Source organism: Pseudoliparis swirei, chromosome 11 (genome assembly GCF_029220125.1).
Source record: "Pseudoliparis swirei isolate HS2019 ecotype Mariana Trench chromosome 11, NWPU_hadal_v1, whole genome shotgun sequence".
NCBI classification, from domain to species: domain Eukaryota; kingdom Metazoa; phylum Chordata; class Actinopteri; order Perciformes; family Liparidae; genus Pseudoliparis; species Pseudoliparis swirei.
The window spans coordinates 11,129,166-11,140,760 of record NC_079398.1 but is presented as its reverse complement, the minus strand read 5'-3'; the positions used below and the strand labels follow the sequence as shown (position 1 = coordinate 11,140,760).

Here is an 11,595-nt window from a genome sequence, read left to right as displayed (position 1 = left end):
AAAGTGATATTTCTATAGGTTCTGCAGTGAAATACTGTTATTTTACAGATTTTTCCTTTATTATTACAGTCAAATACCTTCAATAAAGTGATATTTCTAAAGCTTCTGCAGTGAAATACTGTAATTTTACAGATTTTGCCTATATTATTACAGTCAAATACCTTCAATAAAGTCATATTTCTAAAGCTTCTGCAGTGAAATACTGTAATTTTACAGATTTTGAATGTATTATTACAATCAAACACCTTCAATAAAGTGATATTTCTAAAGGTTCTGCAGTGAAATACTGTAATTCTACAGATTTTTCCTATATTATTAGTCAAACGCCTTCAATAAAGTGATATTTCTAAAGGTTCTGCAGTGAAATACTGTGATTTTACAGATTTTTCCTATATTATTACAATCAAACACCTTCAATAAAGTGATATTTCTAAAGGTTCTGCAGTGAAATACTGTGATTTTACAGATTTTTCCTATATTATTACAATCAAACACCTTCAATAAAGTGATATTTCTAAAGGTTCTGCAGTGAAATACTGTGATTTTACAGATTTTTCCTATATTATTACAATCAAACACCTTCAATAAAGTGATATTTCTAAAGGTTCTGCAGTGAAATACTGTGATTTTACAGATTTTTCCTATATTATTACAATCAAACACCTTCAATAAAATGATATTTATAAAGGTTTTGCAGTGAAATACTGTGATTTTCCAGATTTCTCCTGTACTATTACAAGTGTTCAATTATTATGAAATATAAGCTTTTGAGATTACTGTGAAAAATCTAAATACATTGAAACATCTACAAAACATTCAATGTTTCAATTAAAGTAGGGGTTAGAAACTGAATTACATATAAAGTACACACCAATATTGATTTTAAAACATTTTATTTAATGTACATTTTCAAAATCAACCAATTATTCACTATCAGTTGATAAGTGAAAGCAAAACATACCACAAAGGATCCATAATTGTGGGCGGCTGTAGCTCAGTGGGGTGACGGGGCCGTCCTGCAACCCCAAGGTTGTCGGTTCGATCCCGCTCCCCATTAGTTGCAAGTCGAAGTGTCCTTGAGCAAGGCACTGAATCCCCAGTTGCCTCCTGGTCGCATCACTGCAGCCCACTGCTCCTTAATAACTAAGGATGGGTTAAATGCAGAGAACTAATTTCCTTGGGGATTAATAAAGTATATTTCTTCTTCATAAATATTTACCAGAAGTGACAGTGCAGATAAAGAACAATCTTCCAAATTTCCAGTAATCAGCCAGATCCTCGGTGCATCTGGGGGGAAAAAGGGAAGAAGGACAAACAAATTCACTGGAAAGTCCTGAGAAAGTTGGCTTTCATTTCTTCCCATTCCTTTAAACAAACTTAAACTAACTATTTTGAAATTGTCTGTACCAATTGACATTCTGTCAATCTGAACAGTCAGCTTTGAGAATGATAGTAATTAAATTATTACCTATTTAAAGCTGCACGCAGTGCATGTCTTAGCACTTCCATCAGAAACATGTGAATCACGAAAAGAAGAAAGACGTGGATTCACAACAATGGGCATGTTTCACAGATGTATCATAGCAAGGTAAACACACTTGTAGCTAAACAAAAAAAAGAAGCTAATTGATACATCTAGATCAAACCAACCACCGATAATTATATTGTGACATGTCTGAGGGTCTTTTCCTCAATGCCCCTTTAGAAATAAAAAAAGGGTAGATGATGATAATGATGACGACATGTCTTTGAAAAGTATGCTAAATCTACGGTGGCCCTGAGAGATCAACACACTGCCACTTAAGAAAACACATGCAAAAAGACAAAACACAGGCAAGTTAAGATTAAACTTTAGCAATTTGACAACACATGTCCAGCATTTAGAAAACATGCCGCAAATACAGAAAACAGAAGTGTTTCCAAAGGACAATGGTGCTGAGCACGGTTTGAACATGTTTGTTGCTGCTAGTTTGAGACTCGTGAAGTTATTGAAGTGACGTCGGCTCCGTATACCATCTGTTTATGTTGGGAACTGACTTTTGCTGCTGCTTTACTCTGCACGTAAAGTGACCGCTGCACGCAACTCATAGGACTTTGCAGAGCGAAAAGCAGAATTCAATCTCATATGACCTCATCTTCAAAATTGAAAAAGTTACATTAACTGTAGCTTGCATAATAACCATATAAGCAATAACTTTATGGTGGTGATAGTAGTACGAGGTATGTTTATTTCAGGTAAGGTAATAGTGGTCTGTTTGGGGATTTTCAAGGAAAGAAGTCTCATGGGAATGCTTGGCTTACTGTAGACTATACGTCTGTATATTTTTTTTGTCTAATAATGCCTACATGAATATGATGCAGGCTACAGGCTGTCTGTCCACACTGTTAAACCGGATAGTACAGTTTAAAATCTGTCAAATCTCCTCAGAAATAATCAGAATGACTGATATAATTCAGCTTTTCCGCTCTGCAAGGTCCTGCGAGGTGCATGCAGCTCACTTTCCGTGAGTAGAGCAGTAGCATATTGTAGGTCCACAACGTAAACAGATGATACAATACCCGATTTCAATAACTTCATGAGTCACAAACCATAGCAACAGCAAGCCTGTCCAAGCTGTGTTCATCACGATTTAGTGTCCTCTTGAAACACTTTTTCTTAATTTGCAGCGCTTTTCTGTACCGTGTTGTGTCGTCTGAATTTGCAGCGCTTTTTCTAAATGCTGCACATGTGCTGTCAATTTGATGAAGTTGTTTTCTTAATTTGCTTGTGTTTTGTCTATTAGCATGTTTTATTAAGTTGCAGTGCCCTGACCTCTCAGGGCCACCGTACAACTCAAAAGAAGGAAGGAAAAGCTCCTCAGTTTTTTATGGCCAGTGGAAGAACTGTCTTAAAAAAGTGCTTTGCTCAGATCATTAAAGTACTTGAGAAATCATATCTAATATTAATCACAATGTAAGGTTTTGCAATAGTGGTTCAAATGGACTAATATCTTTTATATATGCTGCAGTGGATACTTACGAGTGATGGACTTTGGGTGTTTCCCCCCGTCAATGTTGTTCCAATCCTTATTGAGCTGAAAAATATAAGAAAGTTTCGTGTAATTAGCTATTATCAGTGTTGAAAAGGGTAATGTGAAAATGAATCAGAAAAAAACTGCCACCACATATTTCGTGCATGCAGAAAGTATTCAGACTTTTTCACTTTTTTCCCATTTTGTTATGTTGCAACCTTATGATAGAATCATTTGAATTAATTTTTACCTCATCAATCTACACTCAATACCCTGTAATAAAAAAGAGAAAACTGGATTATCACATTGACATACGTATTCAGACCCTTTACTTGGTACTTAGTTAATGCACCTTTGGCACGGTTAAAGCCTCGTCTCTTCGATAAAACGCGACAAGCTTTACACACCTGGATTTGGGGATGTTCTGCCATTCTTTTCTGCAGATCCTCACACGCTCTGTCAGGTTGGATGGGGACCGTTGGTAAACAGACATTTTCAGATCACTAAAAACAAATCACAAACCTATAAGTGACCATGGAAGGTGAACTCAATTTTAAGAATCATATCACCAGCATCACCAAGGTGCCTTTTTCCAACTCAGAAACATTTACAAAAATTAGAGGCTTTATTTCCCAGTCTGACTTAGAGTAACTCATGCATGCATTTGTTTTGAGCAGGCTTCTTAAATGAACACAACACATTTTTACAGTATGTATGTGTGTATTGTTTCTGTTTAAATGCACATGTTTGCTGTTTTATATTGTTTTTTGTAAGAACAAATCCTATCTCTCTCTATGTCTTGTCTGTTTGCTTACCTGTCCCTGAGTGGAATTATGTGCCCCACCATCCAGTGGTATCTTGTCACTCCTGGTTCTTCAGCCTTCTCATGATCTTGCAGGCCATGCACTGCTCAGGGTCCAGTGCTGTGTGCAGTACGGTTCGAAAAAGTGAAGAATACTGTCAATTATATCCATGTCACCCACCCTAAACCACATTCAAGTATGTGGTTCTGGTTGTGAGACAGAATCATGCCAACAAGCTAACGTTACCTGAAGCTAGTTTACTTAACTAGCTAACCAAACTCTTTGTAACAGTCCGTTTATCCACCTATAGCATTATTTAATCCATTATGAACTGTATTGAACACACTAATTAACTGATTTTAATGTAATAACATTACTTTTAAACATATAAAATGATTAATTTGTTTCCATATGTCTAAATGAAATATGTTTAAACTATGCTAAACAGAAAATTACATTAGGTTGTTTCAGAAAGTAACAGTGAAAATGTTTTCTTACCTGATATCTTCAATAATTTTGCAGGATATCAATTCACGTAACTTTGCTGGTCACCACATCCCGTATGATCCTTCCTCTGTGTCCCAGTCTTTCTTTCTCCGTTGACATCCCACAAGTTAAAATCGCAGGCATATGTAAAATACTTCAGGTAATAATGCAGGTAGGTCAACAGCAGACACTAGCAGACCTGCCGAGTAGCGCCTGCCCCGCTGCGGCTTCGCTCGAACAGACGTAATTTCAAATCCGAGGCGCGGACAGTTCTCATTGGCCAGTTCTCTGAGTGACAGGCAGATTATCCAATCATGTTCAAAGCAACGTGGGGAGACAGCCAATAGCAATGGTTTTAGCGTGGTAACATAACAAATATAGGAAAGATGACTTGTTTTGAAAGAAACTAAAGAAATGTCTGTATTTAGTTGTATTTATAGGCTGGTATATTCAATTAACTCTTTCCATTGCAGTGTATGAATACAAATGAAATACTATATGGTAAAGTTGTAATAATACCTATAGGTTAACACAAACACACATAGACACATGGTAGGCTATATATATATATATTTCCACACTTAGTATGATTTTAAGGCCGGCTGAGAGGGGCGACGGTTGGTCATTCAATTCCTTTGTAGTATACTTACTAGTCTACAGTCAACAGAACTCCAACACATTGATCCATATGAAGCGCTTCCTCTACATTGAGTCTACTCAGAAGTGGTAGATTATTATTTGTATTATTACTATTATTTCCCCGGTTAGCCTCAACACAAGAACACACAAGTAGAGGCCCAGTGTTTAGTGGGTCTTTAATTAAAGAAAATGAAGCACCCAAATATTTTTAAAGTTTTAGTGCCATTCCTGCACAATAACCCAAATGAGGACTGATGACGGCAATTGAGATGGAACAATCAACAATAATCACTGCATATATTGCTTATCGCTGGATTGATATCATGGTGACATTCTATTTACATTCAGATGGCCCATAGTATGACCCTCTTGCATTTTAACAAATCCCTGACCTTTCCTTTAGAACCACCAAAATGCCAACTGTGCAAACATGACAATGTCATTTTTGGCGAACTGTGTTGCAGTGTTATGCGGCAGGTTGGTTTAGAGTTCAGCCTTTGCCCACAGCAACACTCATTTGCCAACATGGCCATTATCCCATACAGGTTGCAACATGTTTTCAAACTTTTAACCGCATGTAGCAAGTCAATCCATTGCGAAGCCATTTCCTCTTCTTGTCTTTATTCTTCTGCATAGCTCAAATCCAGCAGATCCAAGGTGTTGGCCAAAGTAGTTCGGCCATTAGCCATCCTTTATATGGGACAATGTACATTTTAATTGTTCAACTGCTCACTGTAGACAGTGAATGTCTTTAAAGTATGTTAGTTGTCTATGGAAGCAAGGTAGATTCAACAGTAATTGTGCAGTTTGATAATGCACTACAGCATCATCTCCAGGCTAAATTGGCTGAGTATAACTTCGGGATCTCTGCCAATTTGCGTCAAAACGATGAAAAGGCTGATTTAACCCCGTAAATACCATACATTTTTGGAGGCACATTCAAGACTACTTGAGCTCTGCATCCAAGCTGAAAAGGTTGAATTAAAGGCAGCCAACAACGCTGTTTCTCGGATAAAGAAACTGCTGTCCTCAATTCCCCCGGCTAAATGCACAGTCTTTGGCTGACTTACGCATGCCCAAGACAGCATGCACTGCAGCAGCACAAGGCCTACTTTCTTAGGGCCAAACTCCCCCTCTTTCACCGTTGTGTGGATGCCCAAGACGGCATGCACTATAGCAGCACTGGGCCTCAATCACATGGGCAAAGGTTACTGTCTTTGGCTAAAGGACGCCCAAAGTAGCAAGCAACTATGGCAGAATCGGGCCTCCGTCGTTAGGGCAAACCCAGTTAATTTAACCGCCTGGAAGTGTCCATGTGGGCATAAATCTCTATAATACAGGCCAAACTCACCTCTATTTTTTACTTGCACAACTTGGAATGTGGAAATCAAATGTTTTTAATAGCATTGTCATTTTCAATATTTTGAACAGTAAAGGCCTATTCCAGTTCAATGTAACACAATTAATATCACAGATAGCAAACTGACTCCCTCGGATGCGACATAGGCTCCGGATCAGTGGCTAGATGTACAGCCGTATGCACCCATATTCATTCCATTTGGATCCTTCCATAAAGCAGCTCATTTGGCCCGGATCAATTACTTTACATACCGACATATATTTAATATGCATCAATGGGGAAAAAAGAAATGCAATCGGAAATAATATCAAAAACAGTTTATTAAAAGGACATCAAATTATTTCTTGTACATGTATGAATCATATTTATTTATAATTAGTTCGAGACAATATATACACACATACATATAGAGTAAAACTATAGCTCACATTAGAACACAAGAGCTACAACTAATACAACCATAAATACCGACCACCTAACCCAAATACCACAATTCTCCCAGAGAATAGGTCGCAGTGGCCTCAAGTGAATGGTGGAACTTCCAACTGAGAACTGGTGTGTGTATATATATATAAAAATATAAATATATATTATATAAAAATATAAATATATATTTTAATTCTGTTCAGTGTGGGGATGTCGACAGTAGCACGCCTCCTGGAGCTACCCGGTTTGCTGCCAGATTGAACCACCTAATGGCATGCTTTAGAATCTGTTCATCAGTGGATGCATGTGTGGCATGATTCTTTCTGACGGCATCTGTAATCACACAAGCAGATACAAAATCTCATGAATCCTCAGTGCAACATAGAGCAGAAATGCAGTCTAAAATCTAGTAGCTGTCTGGCACTTAAGGTGTGCTATGCTATATTTAGAGCCAATATATCATATAACTATTATGTAAAGATATAGTCGAGTAACATTTACCCAAGTAGAGAATAAAGTTGCAATTCAAACATTTTATTTAGCACGTTAAAAAAGATCTGGGAAAGATGGTTATTCGTAAGTTTGAACACTACTCAAGACCTCTGGGTGAATCCAAATTGTTTTCATTAAATATGAGTTACTTACGCAGGAGCAAAGTCTTAGATGTCATTTGACTGAATAATTTTTTTCCATTCATTCGGGGATGTTCCACGTTTGGCATCATGTCGTCCGATCGTTGCCAGGGAGGAAATCGAAAATGGATCGAAAAAGTACGATTAATATTTGATACTTTACAGAATGTTTGAAAAAACATTTCCATCAAACATGGTATTGTCTAGTGTTAATTACATACAATAGATTTTAATCAGCTTTGCGTGAGATTCTTAAAACAAAAAAACTCACCACTCATTAGAATGTTGACGGGATCTTTGAGCCGTTGCTCAAAAGGTCCACTTCCTCCATTGTGGTACACGGAAACGGAACCGGGTCTCTCACCTCTGTAATTGTCTCCAGCATGCCTAGGATTTGAACTGGAACAGCTATATAAAAAAACCATTCGAAAAACAGTTAAAAAATGTAACGATTAAGAGATTTTACATAAAATATGGAAATATCAAGTTGTATACAATTTCATTAATGCAATCATAATAATCATATTCACTTGGATTCAATGTGACAGTGTGTATTGCATGTCTTGTATTCAATTAACAATTGTTAACATTTAAAAAAATTAAATGATTAAAAGGTTCAATTTGAATCCCATAGCCGTTTGAGGTGTTGTTCACCACAGCAGGCAATGGTGTCTGAACCACACCACGCCCCTCGCCAGGTGGGCGTGTCCCCCTGGCGTGTTCGCTGTCCTGCTGGTTATGGAGTACATGGAATAGTTAGGAGGAGGCAATGATTGGAGGGACAACTGTCCCGTTAGTGGTTGGACCCCTGTTTTGTGGGGGGAATTTTCATTTTCACTGTCTCCATCCGAGTCTCCATAGAAATGGCTAGAAAGAGATAGAAAAAAACTAATTGGTCATACTATAAAAATGAATGACAGACGCTTTATTTTATTAAGGTAAAAGTGTTCTAAAGAATAAAATGTATACATATTTACTCACACCGGCATTGGCTTCCTCTTTTAGGAATTGCCTCCTCTTCTGACTGGAGATCTGATGTGTCAAGACATATATTTCCACCAAGTAATTATCTAAAAATTAAGTCACATAAACACAATGAAAATGTACAGAATTATAAACAGAACAATGTGATTAAAATGTTGTTTCCCCCAACATATATAACAAAGTGATTTTTTATCCGTTTAAAACGCCAATTAATACAATATTAATATAATACCGCATGATCCAATTACTCTGACGTCACGTGTCTGCCAGTCTGGTCCAGGTTGTTCGGCGCTTCTGACAGCCTTGTCCACCCTTTCGTCCCTCGGATACGGTTAAACGGTAGCAGTAGTGCCACAAAGCTGGTATAGCTTTGTGGCATTACTGCTACCGTTTTGTTAGTCAACAATTCTATGAAGTGGAACATCCTGAATTACAGAGGAAAGAAACAAACAGTGTCACTTGTCACAGAAATATAACCTTCTGTTCCAAGAACTTTGAAAAAAATAATATTTTGCAACTATTAAAGTTCTTTATAACCAGGAGTATGAAAATTTGTGTTTGAAAACACGAGGTATACCGTAAAAAAAGAGATTAAACGGCAATAATAGGCGTGTTATACACATTGAAGAGAAGAAACTTTACTTAACAGTCAAAGTTGTATTCAGTTTCCCATCAATCACAGTGATGTAGTCAAAACATCTTGACGGACCCTCCGTCTAATGGTGGAGCTGGAGACAGGCCCATTCTTTCTGTTCATTTTATCTAAAACAAACCAAAATACAAACAATGTTTGAAATGCATCTTTTCTTTCAGGAAATATACAATATCTATTTGTTCTCAATTGTATTAATTTGTAGTGCTTATATAGCATGTCAAGTCATTTTATAAAAACACTGTTACGGATGCGTGGTGTGGAGGACCCAAACGCAGCAGGAGTTTCACGAAAAACTGAGTTTATTCTCAGTACAGGAACACGGACAACACCACACGGGAACGAAAAAAGACGATCTGACACCAGACAGACAGAAGGACACAGATTAAATACACAGGGGAACGAGACACAGGTGGAAACAATCAGGGCGTGTCTGGAAACAATCAGGAAAGAAACAGACAAGCACAGGGAGGAAGAGCAGGGAAACAGGAAACGAGACAGGGACTTCAACATAAAACAGGAAACACACAGATCCTAACAAACACTACGCTATTAAGATAGTATTTTAATTAATTAATACAAATCTGGTCATTATAAAGTTAAACAGGTTATACGGTTCCCTCTCAAATGTGTCTTTAAGTTGCTGTGAAAACATTTCCTTCCAAAGAATGTGTGCTTACCTGAATTGTAGAGATGGCGATCAACAGTGTTGTCACTTCTGTACAACTGTGAGGATGACATTGCAAATTCTAAGTTACGTGTTGAGAACTCAATACATGCAGAATTAAATTAAAACAGGTCTGTGCTGGCGCTCGCTATTAGCTCGCGAGCTAGCGCTATTAGCTCGCGAGCTAGCGCTCGTTATTAGCTCGCGGGCTAGCGGTTAGCTCGCTCAGCTTCCATCGCGCACCCTTGGGTTGGAGCTGTAACCTAACCACTGACAATTCAGCGCTAGCTGCAGAAGATAGCTCCATGAGAACCACACATGGTAGTTAGCTGGACCAGCCCTGGCAGAGGGGACACGTGCAGTAGCAACATCAGCTTATACACCATCACCAACTGTGTGTGATTAAATACGATTTTTTCTTTTAAAACCGGGATGTTACGGTAATAACTTATTTACGTTGAAGTCTAACAATACCTCAAACTTCACAAAGCAATGTTAGCGGCAGCCAAAAGAAGAGGGAACTCTTAAGAAAACGAGCCATAATTCGACAGTAGCAACACAATTCAACACTTACCTAACTCGTACTTCTGGCGCAAAGAGCTGCAGTTTTGAAAATACCAGTTTGAAAAGTCGAAGGGCAACAACTTGGAGCATCCACCGCAGTCACAACGCTGTCTGATGGTGCGCGGATCCGGTGGCATGACCAAACCGAGTGCGACAGGAGGGCGGATAGGACCAACTGCTATCTGGGATGCTTCGCACTCCGCTCGTGGTGGTCATTGCCATTGTGACGGTCTTATTTCTAGTTGACACTAAATCCTATATGGCAAGTTTCTGCTGCACTGCTCTCTTGAGGTTGAAACTTTCAAGCATGTTACATGCATTTAGCTGGCGCTTTTATCCAAAAGCGACTTACAGTTAGAAGTTAGATGTCTCGCTCCGGGACACCGACACTGGACAAATACTCACGGTCGCCCTATAATGCTCCTATAAAGAACAAGTATCAAAACCTATTATTTCTTCTACTTTGTACTCTTCAAAAAATGCAATATGTTTAATGTAATGACAAAAGTTAGCTACATTTAGATTCAGATTTACAGAGTTTGAATGTAAAAGTACACATTAATATAAATATAATATGATCTACCTTAAAATTACAAAGAAAATCGTTAAATTGTTAGTATGGACATAAACCTTCATATAAGGAGCTCCACATTTAATTACAGGTAATAATTGTTGTTTTACATGAATTTGTATGTCATTTAAGAAAACGGTAAAAAGACTGTATTAATAATACAGTCATTTTTCTTTACAAAAATGGGAAAAAAATGTTATTTTGTATTATGAGCATAAAACTTAAATTAACAGTTGGGTTGTTAATTTAAAGATAATGTCTGTAATTTCACAGAGTTTTGTATGTAATTTAAAAAGAAAGAAAAATACTGTAAATATTTAGAGTTATTTACCGTAAAATTAGGATCTTTTTTTACAGTGTGGACAAATGGACAGGACGACTTCACTCCCCTTCATTTAGCCTCGCTCAGCAGAATCCTAATTTATTCCCCATATTCAAAACAAATCTAATTGATCAGTGATGCATTGTTGTTCTGAAAAATGGAAAAGACTTCCAAAACTACTTTCAATCATATGATCATTATATATATACATATTCAGTTTATTTGTATAGCCCAATATTACAAATTTGTCTCGGAGTGCTTTACAATCTGTACACATAGACATCCCTGCCCCAAAACCTCACATCGGACCAGGAAAAACTCCCAAATAACCCTTCAGGGGGGAAAAAAGGGAAGAAACCTTCAGGAGAGCAACAGAGGACGATCCCTCTCCAGGATGGACAGATGCAATAGATGTAATGTGTACAGAAGGACAGATTTAGAGTTAAAATACATTCAATGAATATGACAGAGTGTATGA

The 11,595-nt window shown here is 37.6% G+C and overlaps 3 long non-coding RNA genes across 5 annotated transcripts; all 3 read right to left on the bottom strand.

Annotated features, from left to right (window-relative positions):
• Positions 1–1,110: 1,110 nt before the first annotated feature.
• LOC130201740 (uncharacterized) lies at positions 1,111–4,508 on the bottom strand. Of its 3 annotated transcripts, XR_008833243.1 has the most exons (7): positions 4,313–4,508; positions 3,827–3,934; positions 3,419–3,514; positions 3,262–3,284; positions 3,020–3,074; positions 1,220–1,287; positions 1,111–1,143 (listed from the first exon to the last, which is right to left on the bottom strand). It is a non-coding gene; the product is annotated as an uncharacterized LOC130201740 (long non-coding RNA). The 3 variants fall into 3 exon arrangements; XR_008833242.1 differs by lacking the exon at positions 1,111–1,143 and having other exon boundaries at positions 1,184–1,287; XR_008833244.1 differs by lacking the exons at positions 1,111–1,143; positions 3,262–3,284 and having other exon boundaries at positions 1,184–1,287.
• A 2,463-nt stretch (positions 4,509–6,971) lies between these two features.
• LOC130201892 (uncharacterized) lies at positions 6,972–8,314 on the bottom strand. The gene is made up of 3 exons (XR_008833267.1): positions 8,012–8,314; positions 7,371–7,765; positions 6,972–7,058 (listed from the first exon to the last, which is right to left on the bottom strand). It is a non-coding gene; the product is annotated as an uncharacterized LOC130201892 (long non-coding RNA).
• A 368-nt stretch (positions 8,315–8,682) lies between these two features.
• LOC130201785 (uncharacterized) lies at positions 8,683–10,674 on the bottom strand. Its single transcript, XR_008833255.1, has 4 exons — positions 10,235–10,674; positions 9,674–9,719; positions 8,989–9,103; positions 8,683–8,766 (listed from the first exon to the last, which is right to left on the bottom strand). It is a non-coding gene; the product is annotated as an uncharacterized LOC130201785 (long non-coding RNA).
• Positions 10,675–11,595: the final 921 nt, after the last annotated feature.